This window comes from Choloepus didactylus, chromosome 18 (genome assembly GCF_015220235.1).
Source record: "Choloepus didactylus isolate mChoDid1 chromosome 18, mChoDid1.pri, whole genome shotgun sequence".
NCBI classification, from domain to species: domain Eukaryota; kingdom Metazoa; phylum Chordata; class Mammalia; order Pilosa; family Megalonychidae; genus Choloepus; species Choloepus didactylus.
In genome coordinates, this window is record NC_051324.1 from 74,900,684 (window position 1) to 74,912,442 (window position 11,759).

Sequence of the window (11,759 nt, forward strand, 5' to 3'; positions counted from 1 at the left end):
GGACTGATGTTTCGTCTTCCTTTAGTGTTTTGGTAGAATTCAGCAGTGAAGACATGTAGTCCTGGGCTTCTCTTTGTTGGGAGGTTTTTGACTAATAAGTCAACCTCCTTAGTTGTTACAGGTATATCCAGACTTTATATATCTTCTCCCATCAGTTTAGGTAATTTGTGTGCTTCTGGGAATTTGGATTATCTAGTTTGTTGGCATGCACTTGTATTCTCTCTCTTTTTTTTTTTTAATCATCATTTTATTGAGATATATTCACATACCACGCAGTCATACAAAACAAATTGTACTTTCGATTGTTTACAGTACCATTACATAGTTGTACATTCATCACCTAAATCAATCCCTGACACCTTCATTAGCACACACACAAAAATAACAAGAATAATAATTAGAGTGAAAAAGAGCAATTGAAGTAAAAAAGAACACTGGGTACCTTTGTCTGTTTGTTTCCTTCCCCTACTTTTCTACACATCCATCCATAAACTAGACAAAGTGGAGTTTGGTCCTTATGGCTTTCCCAATCCCATTGTCACCCCTCATAAGCTACATTTTTATACAACTGTCTTCGAGATTCATGGGTTCTGGGTTGTAGTTTGATAGTTTCAGGTATCCACCACCAGCTACCCCAATTCTTTAGAACCTAAAAAGGGTTGTCTAAAGTGTGCGTAAGAGTGCCCACCAGAGTGATCTCTCGGCTCGTTTTGGAATCTCTCTGCCACTGAAGCTTATTTCATTTCCTTTCACATCCCCCTTTTGGTCAAGAAGATGTTCTCCGTCCCACGATGCCGGGTCTACATTCCTCCCCGGGAGTCATATTCCACATTGCCAGGGAGATTCACTCCCCTGGGTGTCTGATCCCACGTAGGGGGGAGGGCAGTGATTTCACCTTTCAAGTTGGCTTAGCCAGAGAGAGAGGGCCACATCTGAGCAACAAAGAGGCATTCAGGAGGAGACTCTTAGGCACAAATATAGGGAGGCCTAGCCTCTCCTTTGCAGCAACCGTCTTCCCAAGGGTAAAACTTATGGTAGAGGGCTCAACCCATCAAACCACCAGTCCCCTATGTCTGTGGTCATGTTAGCAACCATGGAGGTGGGGTAGGCGAATACCCCTGCATTCTCCACAGGCTCCTCAAGGGGGCACTACATCTTTTTTTTTTTTCCTTGTTTTTCTTTTCTTTTTTTTTTTTTTAACTTTCCCTTCTTTTTTAAATCAACTGTATGAAAAAAAAAGTTAAAAAGAAAACAAACATACAATAAAAGAACATTTCAAAGAGACCATAACAAGGGAGTAAGAAAAAGACAACTAACCTAAGATAACTGCTTAACTTCCAACATGTTCCTACTTTACCCCAAGAAAGTTACATAATATAGCAACATTTCTGTGAACTGGTTCCTACTATATCCATCAGAAATTAACAGACCATAGTCATTTCTGGGCATCCCCAGAACGTTAAATAGCTTATCTGTTCTTCTTGGATTATTGTTCCCCCTTCCTTAATTGCTCTCTACTGCTAGTTCCCCTACATTCTACATTATAAACCATTTGTTTTACATTTTTCAAAGTTCACATTAGTGGTAGCATATAATATTTCTCTTTTTGTGCCTGGCTTATTTCGCTCAGCATTATGTCTTCAAGGTTCATCCATGTTGTCATATGTTTCACGAGATCGTTCCTTCTTACTGCCGCGTAGTATTCCATCGTGTGTATATACCACATTTTATTTATCCACTCATCTGTTGAAGGACATTTGGGTTGTTTCCATCTCTTGGCAATTGTGAATAATGCTGCTATGAACATTGGCGTGCAGATATCTGTTCGTGTCACTGCTTTCCGATCTTCCGGGTATATACCGAGAAGTGCAATCGCTGGATCGAATGGTAGCTCTATATCTAGTTTTCTAAGGAACTGCCAGACTGACTTCCAGAGTGGCTGAACCATTATACAGTCCCACCAACAATGAATAAGAGTTCCAATTTCTCCACATCCCCTCCAGCATTTGTAGTTTCCTGTTTGTTTAATGGCAGCCATTCTAACCGGTGTTAGATGGTATCTCCTTGTGGTCTTAATTTGCATCTCTCTAATAGCTAGTGAAGCTGAACATTTTTTCATGTGTTTCTTGGCCATTTGTATTTCCTCTTCAGAGAACTGTCTTTTCATATCTTTTGCCCATTTTATAATTGGGCTGTCTGTACTATTGTCATTGAGTTGTAGGATTTCTTTGTATATGCAAGATATCAGTCTTTTGTCAGATACATGGTTTCCAAAAATTTTTTCCCATTGAGTTGGCTGCCTCTTTACCTTTTTGAGAAATTCCTTTGAGGTGCAGAAACTTCTAAGCTTGAGGAGTTCCCATTTATCTATTTTCTCTTTTGTTGCTTGTGCTTTGGGTGTAAAGTCTAGGAAGTGGCCGCCTAATACAAGGTCTTGAAGATGTTTTCCTACATTATCTTCTAGGAGTTTTATGGTACTTTCTTTTATATTGAGATCTTTGGTCCATTTTGAGTTAATTTTTGTGTAGGGGGTGAGGTAGGGGTCCTCTTTCATTCTTTTGGATATGGATATCCAACTCTCCCAGCCCCATTTGTTGAAAAGACCATTATGGCTCAGTTCAGTGACTTTGGGGGCCTTATCAAAGATCAGTCGGCCATAGATCTGAGGGTCTATCTCTGAATTCTCAATTCGATTCCATTGATCTATATGTCTATCTTTGTGCCAGTACCATGCTGTTTTGGCAACTGTGGCTTTATAATAAGCTTCAAAGTCAGGGAGTGTAAGTCCTCCCACTTCGTTTTTCTTTTTTAGAGTGTCTTTAGCAATTCGAGGCATCTTCCCTTTCCAAATAAATTTGATAACTAGCTTTTCCAAGTCTGCAAAGTAGGTTGTTGGAATTTTGATTGGGATTGCATTGAATCTGTAGATGAGTTTGGGTAGAATTGACATCTTAATGACATTTAGCCTTCCTATCCATGAACATGGAATATTTTTCCATCTTTTAAGGTCCCCTTCTATTTCTTTTAGTAGAGTTATGTAGTTTTCTTTGTATAGGTCTTTTACATCTTTGGTTAAGTTTATTCCTAGGTACTTGATTTTTTTAGTTGCTATTGAAAATGGTATCTTTTTCTTGAGTGTCTCTTCAGTTTGTTCATTTCTAGCATATAGAAACATTACTGACTTATGTGCATTAATCTTGTATCCCGCTACTTTGCTAAATTTGTTTATTAGCTCTAGTAGGTGTATCGTTGATTTCTCAGGGTTTTCTAGATATAAGATCATATCATCTGCAAACAATGACAGTTTTACTTCTTCTTTTCCAATTTGGATGCCTTTTATTTCTTTGTCTTGCCGGATTGCCCTGGCTAGCACTTCCAGCACAATGTTGAATAACAGTGGTGACAGCGGGCATCCTTGTCTTGTTCCTGATCTTAGAGGGAAGGCTTTCAGTCTCTCACCATTGAGTACTATGCTGGCTGTGGGTTTTTCATATATGCTCTTTATCATGTTGAGGAAGTTTCCTTCAATTCCTACCTTTTGAAGTGTTTTTATCAAAAAGGGATGTTGGATTTTGTCAAATGCTTTTTCAGCATCTATTGAGATGATCAATTGATTTTTCCCTTTCGAGTTTTTAATGTGTTGTAATACATTGATTGTTTTTCTTATGTTGAACCATCCTTGCATGCCTGGAATGAACCCCACTTGGTCATGGTGTATGATTTTTTTAATGTGTCTTTGGATTCGATTTGCAAGTATTTTGTTGAGGATTTTTGCATCTATATTCATTAGGGAGATTGGCCGGTAGTTTTCCTTTTTTGCAGCATCTTTGCCTGGTTTTGGTATTAGATTGATGTTAGCTTCATAAAATGAGTTAGGTAGTGTTCCATTTTCTTCAATGTTTTGAAAGAGTTTGAGTAAGATTGGTGTCAGTTCTTTCTGTAAAGTTTGGTAGAATTCCCCTGTGAAGCCATCTGGCCCTGGGCATTTATTTGTGGGAAGATTTTTGATGACTGATTGGATCTCTTTGCTTGTGATGGGTTGGTTGAGGTCTTCTATTTCTTCTCTGGTCAGTCTAGGTTGTTCATATGTTTCCAGGAAATTGTCCATTTCTTCTACATTATCCAGTTTGTTGCCATACAGTTGTTCATAATATCCTCTTATAATTTTTTTAATTTCTTCAGGATCTGCAGTTATGTCACCTTTTTCATTCATTATTTTGTTTATATGGGTCTTCTCTCTTTTTGATTTTGTCAGTCTAGCTAGGGGCTTGTCAATCTTGTTGATCTTCTCAAAGAACCAACTTTTGGTGATATTTATCCTCTCTATTGTTTTTTTGTTCTCTATGTCATTTATTTCTGCTTTAATCCTTGTTATTTCTTTTCTTCTACTTGGTTTAGGATTGGTTTGCTGTTCATTTTCTAGCTTCTTCAGTCGATCCATTAGTTCTTTGATTTTGGCTCTTTCTTCCTTTTTAATATATGCGTTTAGTGCTATAAATTTCCCCCTTAGCACTGCTTTTGCTGCATCCCATAGGTTTTGGTATGTTGTGTTCTCATTTTCATTCGTCTCTATATATTTAGCAATTTCTCTTGCTATTTCTTCTTTAACCCACTGATTGTTTAGGAGTGTGTTGTTTAACCTCCAGGTATTTGTGAATTTTCTAAGTCTCTGATGGTTATTGACTTCTAATTGTATTCCATTGTGGTCAGAGAATGTGCTTTGAATAATTTCAATCTTTTTAAATTTATTGAGGCTTGTTTTATGTCCCAGCATATGATCTATTCTGGAGAAAGTTCCATGAGCACTAGAAAAGTATGTGTATCCTGGTGATTTGGGATGTAATGTACCTGTATATGTCTGTTAAATCTAATTCATTTATCAGATTGTTTAGGTTTTCAATTTCCTTATTGGTCTTCTGTCTGGTTGATCTATCTATAGGAGAGAGTGATGTGTTGAAGTCTCCCACAATTATTGTGGAAACATCAATTGCTTCCTTTAGTTTTGCCAGTGTTTCTCTCATGTATTTTGTGGCACCTTGATTGGGTGCATAGACATTTACGATTGTTATTTCTTCTTGCTGAATTGCCCCTTTTATTAGTATGTAGTGGCCTTCTTTGTCTCTCAAAACATCCCTGCATTTGAAGTCTATTTTATCTGAGATTAATATTGCTACACCTGCTTTCTTTTGGCTGTAGCTTGCATGAAATATTTTTTTCCATCCTTTCACTTTCAGTTTCTTTGTGTCCCTGTGTCTAAGATGAGTCTCTTGTATGCAACATATTGATGGTTCATTTTTTTTGATCCATTCTGTGAATCTGTATCTTTTAATTGGGGAGTTTAATCCATTTACATTCAATGTTAAAACCATGAAGGCATTTCTTGAATCGGCCATCTTATACTTTAGTTTATGTTTGCCATATTTTTCCCTCTCTCTATTAATATCCTTTATTGTACCCATACCGAATCTCTTTAGTACTGAACCTTTCTCCAAGTCTCTCTGTCCTGTCTTTGTTTTTCTGTCTGTAGGGCTCCCTTTAGTATCTCCAGTAGGGCAGGTCTCTTGTTAGCAAATTCTCTCAGCATTTGTTTGTCTGTGAAAAATTTAAGCTCTCCCTCAAATTTGAAGGAGAGCTTTGCTGGATAAAGTATTCTTGGCTGGAAATTTTTCTCACTCAGAATTTTAAATATATCGTGCCACTGCCTTCTTGCCTCCATGGTGGCTGCTGAGTAGTCACTACTTAGTCTTATGCTGTTTCCTTTGTATGTGGTGAATTGCTTTTCTCTTGCTGCTTTCAGAACTTGCTCCTTCTCTTCTGTGTTTGACAGTGTGATCAGTATATGTCTCGGAGTGGGTTTATTTGGATTTATTCTATTGGAGTTCGCTGAGCATTTATGATTTGTGTATTTATGTTGTTTTGAAGATTTGGGAAGTTTTCCCCAACAATTTCTTTGAATACTCTTCCTAGACCTTTACCCTTTTCTTCCCCTTCTGGGACACCAATGAGTCTTATATTTGGACGTTTCATATTATCTATCATATCCCTGAGGTCCATTTCGATTTTTTCAATTTTTTCCCCATTCTTTCTTTTATGCTTTCATTTTCCATTCTGTCATCTTCCAGGTCACTGATTCGTTGTTCAACTTCCTCTAGTCTTGTACTATGAGTGTCCAGAATCTTTTTAATTTGGTCAACAGTTTCTTTAATTTCCATAAGATCATCCATTTTTTTATTTAGTCTTGCAATGTCTTCTTTATGCTCTTCTAGAGTCTTCTTGATTTCCTTCATATCCTGTACTATGGTCTCATTGTTCATCTTTAGTTCTTTGAGTAGCTGCTCTAGGTGCTGTGTCTCTTCTGGTCTTTTGATTTGGGTGCTTGGGCTTGGGTTATCCATATCGTCTGGTTTTTTCATATGCTTTATAATTTTCTGTTGTTTTTGGCCTCATGGCATTTGCTGAACTTGATAGGGTTCTTTTAGGGTTTGTAGACCTATTGAAGTCCTTATCTCTAATTTATCAGATCTACAGCTTCGTGGAGTACACTTTCTCTAACTAACCAGCAGGTGGCGTCCACGAGCCACCTGTTCTCCACGAGCCAGTTCTCCCCTGCTTAGCCTTTTTGGTGAGTGGGGGAGTGAGTCTTGTGGGGCCCAATTGGTGTACCAAGCTTGTGTGTGTAGTTGGTGTTGCCTGCCCTGTATGTGGGGCGTGTTTCTGGGCAGTCGGGGAGGGGGGGTGGCCCTAACAATCAAATCTCCCTGATGATCCTAGAGTTTTAAAGCTGCTGCAATAGTCTAATCCTTCAGTTCAGTCCTGCCACAGTTTGTCTCTGCCACTGACCCACAAGTCTTTGGTATTGGCGTATGGCTCCTGAGACTTGCAAGTGGGCTCCTCTTCCAGGCTGTGCACCCCGGGTCCTCTGTTGAGGGATGACTGTGCTATGTCACAGGTGAGTGCCGTCACCCCAGGGCAGTTCTGGGCTGCTGGGCTGTGTAGGGAGGCTCCCAGTCTGCTGAAATGATGGCTGAATGGGGCTTTGTTAATTCACACTGCTCCCCCTTCCCAGCTCTGGGACATTCAGCTGAGGTTGCAGGGAAGGCTAATGTCCACGCCCAGTTTTGTGGTGTGTGCCTGTTATTTGAAGCACTTCCGTCACACTGGGTTGTCTGGGGCAGCTCTGGGCTATGGGGCTGGCGATGGGCAGGAGTGTTTCCTGTCCACCAGGATGGTGGCTGTGAGCGGACACCCCCCTTTTCTTGGGAAGTTGTGGTGTTTAGTGAATTTTCTCACCCAGTGGATTATTGCCTTTTGTCTCAGAGCTCTCTTAGTTCTGCTCTTGACTTGACGTGCCCAAATTGCAATTCTTTGAAGCTTTCTATATTGGGCTTCTTAGAGTAATTGTTTTAGAAAAAGAAAAAAGGATTAAAAAAAAAAAAAAAAAAGGGCCCTCCTCAGAGATCTAATGGGTTATTGAAATGCTAATAGACAAAGCAACCAGGGCCATTAAGGAAAGGGCCACAGGGCAGAGAGATCAGCTTTTCTTCGGGATTTGCATATGAGCCTCAAGGCCTGAGCTCCGCCCTTCCCCTTTCTGTGTTCACCAGAACTCTAAAATTCCTCTGCTTTTATTTTGGAGTTTTTCGTTTTATTTGTTTTTTTCTATGCCTGTCTCCTCTCTGCTGGGCTGGCAGCTCTCAGATTCTCTGGTGTCTGGTCTCAGTCTATCTATGGTTGGAGTCTGGATCAGTAGAATGAGTTTCCGATAAGAGCAACCACTGCAGTTCTCCCTTCTCCTTCCCGGAGCTGACAGCCCCTCCTCCCACGGGACTGAGCCTGGCAGGGAGGGGCGCGGGTCCCCTGGCCGCAAAAACTTACAGATTTCGCTGATCTCAGCAGTTCGACATTTTCATGAGTGTTGTACGAAGTATGCCCAAAGACAGATTGCTCTGTGGTGTCCAGTCCACGCAGTTCCTGGCTTTTTACCTACTTTCCTGGAGGAGTAACTAAAACTTACAGCTCACCAGTCCTCCATCTTGCCCCGCCTCACCTGTATTCTCTTTTAATCCTTTCTATTTCTGTAGAGTTGGTAGTAATGTTCTTTCATTTCTGATTTTAGTGATTTGTCTTCTCTGCTTTTCCTTTAGTCAATTTAGCCAAAGGTTTGTCAATTTTGTTGTTTTCAAAGAACCAACTTTTGGTTTCCTTGATTTTTTCTATTTCATTTCTCTCTGCTCTATTTTCCTTCCTTCTGCTAGCTTTGGGTTGTCTTCTCTTCCTTTATTTAGTTCCTTAAGGAATGTGTAACCACTAAGTTTTGGGATGTTATTTTGTTCTCACGTCTTGGGGTATTTTTAAATTTTCTGTGTGATTTCTTCGTTGGCACAGTGCTTTTTAAATGTTAATTTCCTAGTATGTACTCAATTTCCAGTTTTCTTTCTGTTCTTGATTTCTAGCTCCATTCCATTGTGGATGGAGAAGATACTTGTATGATTTCAATTTTTTTAATTTATTAAGACTTATTTTTATAGCCTAAGACATAGTTCTACCTTGGAGAATGATCTATGTTTACTTTTGAAGAATGAGTATGGTGTTGTTGGATGGAGCATTTATGTCTGTTAGGTCTAATTGGTTTCCAGTGTTCAAGTCCTCTATTTCCTTACTGACCTTTTGTATGGCTACTGTATCCATTACTGAAAGTGGAGTGTTCAGGTCACCAACTATTATCATAGAACTATCTATTTCTCCCTTAAGTTCTGTCATTTTTGCTTTATACATTTTGGAGTTTGGGGGCTCTTTTGTCATGTATGTTCATAATTGTTACAACTTCTTGCTGGAATGAACATTTTATTAATATATGCCCTTTTTTGCAATTCTAACCTTTTTACTAGCTGCCCCAGCTTTGTCTTAGCTACTATTTGCATAGAACATCTTTTGCCATCTTTTCACCATCCTCTTTTTTGTCTTTATATCTAAAGTGAATCTCTTGTATACAGGTATGGATGGATCCATTTTAAAAAAATCTAATCTGTCACTCTTTCAATTAGAGTTTAATCTATTTACATTTAAAGCAATTACTGATAAGGAATTATTTACTCCTGCCATTGAGCTATCTGCTTTCTGTATGTACTATACTTGCCCCCTAAATTCTTCCATTACTATTTTTTAAAAACAAAACAAAAAAAAAAACTTTTTTGGGGGGGGTAGTGTACCATTTTGATTCCCTTATTTTTCCTTTTCTGTAGATTTGTAAACTTATTTTTTTCAGTGGTTACCTTCGGGACTACGATTAATATCTTCAACTTCTAACAACCTAATTTGAATAATACCAAGTTAGTTTCAATAGTATACACCCTGCCCTATTCCTCTCTGCTCCTCCCCTGTATTGCCAGTTGGATTACATCTGTATACACTGTGTGCCTATTAACACAGATCTATAATTATCGTTTTATGCATTTGCCTTTTAGAGTACACAGAGCAGAAAGAGGAGTTACAACCAAAATTACTATAATACTGGCTTTTATATTTACCTATGTAGTTACCTTTACCAGTGGTCTTTAATTCTTTATACAATTTCAAGTTACCGACCGGTGTCCTTTCATTTCTGCATGAGATTCCCTTTAGCACTTTTAACAAGGCAGGTCTAGCAACAAACCCCCTTAGTTTCTGTTTATCTGGGAAATAGCTTAATTTCTCCTTCATTCTTGAAGGATAGTTTTGCTAGATATAGAACTCCTCCATGATTGTTCTGTCTCTTTCAACACTATGCATTTCCCAGGAACTCCATAGTTCCTGACGAGAAATTAGTGTTAATCTTAAGGATTTCTTATAAATGACAGTCACTTCGTTCTTGTTTTCAAGACTCTGTTTTTCAGTAATTGACTACAGTACGTCTCAGTGTAGAGCTCTTTGATTTTATCCTGCTTGGAGTTTGTCTTAACTTTTTGGGCATGTATTCATGTCTTTCATCAATTTGGGAAGCTTTTGGTCACTACTGATCTCTGGAGTCTAGTCCTACTCTGCCATTTTCTGCCATGTCACTGTAATTTTTTTGGTGATTGTCCTAAAGATTACAACAGATAATGTTTAGCATTGAAAACACTGTATTAAGTGTCCATAAAATTCATCATCTTGCAATACTTCTTCAAGATATGCTATGCTTCAAGGCAGCTCAGACAACCTGTTCCTCATTTGAGGAAAACAGTCTCTAAGTGTACCCCTTCTCATTGGTATCTTCATTAAAAAAGAGGCAAGAAAGAAAATGGTTCTAGCTTTGTGCAAACACTAACCATCTGCAGGTCCCTCTGAAATGCCCTGGATACTTTCCTCAAAGGCTTTTCCTTCATGTACAACCTGCAGGAAGCAGTTGTGGCAGAGACAAGAGTGAGAACACAGAAGAGGGGCCAACAGGAAGCTGACTCTAGAAACGGCCACAAGCCAGCCATGCGGCAGCCTGAGGCAAACTCTCCCGGCCTGTGTGCACAGAGTGCACCTCGTCAGCCCCTCACCCCCACCTCCACCTCTGACGGGACAAGAAGGTGCTGGTTAGGGCTGCTTGGGACCTGCCTGAGACACAGGATTTTAGCTCAAAGACACAAAACAAAGAACCAAGTAATTACTTCCAAACCCATATGCCGAAAAAATCTGTTTTCCTGAGGCAAGGCAGGCAGGGGCTTTCCTGGGTGACAAGAGGTTTTTACACTAGTGAGTGATGCCCAGGGCCTGCCACCTGCTTCCCCACCCCTGCAGACTCAAATCCCAACAGGCTGCCGATGCAGAGGGGACACGGGAGAAGCCGAGGCCATCAGAGTCCTGCTCTCATATGTCATGCGGCTGGGACACCAGCAGCTCAGGCCGAGCCCCCCATCTTCAGGACATCTTCCCCACCCAGAGCTGGGTCCCATTCTTGGCTGTGCCAGCAGAGCCCTGTATCCCTCAGCTTGAGAGTGGGGACCCCAAGGACGAGGCCCTGGAGCTCAGGCCTGTTCTCAGGCTGCCTGGTCTCCGCCCAAGCTCCCATGGTGTGGGGGTTTGCAGCCGCGTGCCCCAGAAAAACATGTTCTTAGACTTGGTACGTTCTTGTGGCTGTGAACTCTTGAAACGGGACCTCAGGATGAGGTTACTTCAGTTGTGCAGCCGAGCTGGCTCAGAATCAATCTTAAGCCTATCACCAAAGGCCTTACAGGAGAGGTCAGACAGGGAGCAGCCAGGACCTGGAAGTAAACGAGACCCAGGAGAAAGGCTGGGAGAGGCCGCCGTGCGCACAGCCACGTGAGGCCGGCAGCCAGCCCCGGAACGCGTCTTCTGGGAGAAAGCATCTCCTTGATTTGGACTTCCAGCCTCAAAACTGTGAGCCAATGAATCCCTGCTGTTTACACCGAGCCATTACATGGTATTTGCTTGAACCATGACGAAACTAACACATGCGGCCTTGCCCCCTCCCCAGAACAAATGGGCGACTTCCCCTGCAGGTGGGCCGTGGCCATTCCTTCTGCCCAGGCCGCCCCACTCCGCCTCCCCTGGCTGTGGGGGAGGTGCTCAAGGACAGTGTGCAAAAGGGCCTGTTTCCAGGCGGGACCCAAGGGAAGTGGGTCTGCTCACCCCGAGTCAAGCCTCAATGGCCCGCTGGCTGCGAATCCAGAGCGGCTCGGCTCCCAGGTTCTGCCCAGGAAGCCAGCGTGGCACTGTGCCCCAAGGCTGCAGGGGCTGCCTGGAAAGCCCAGCTCCCCAAGATGCCCCACAGAGGCCCAAGTCCACAGCAG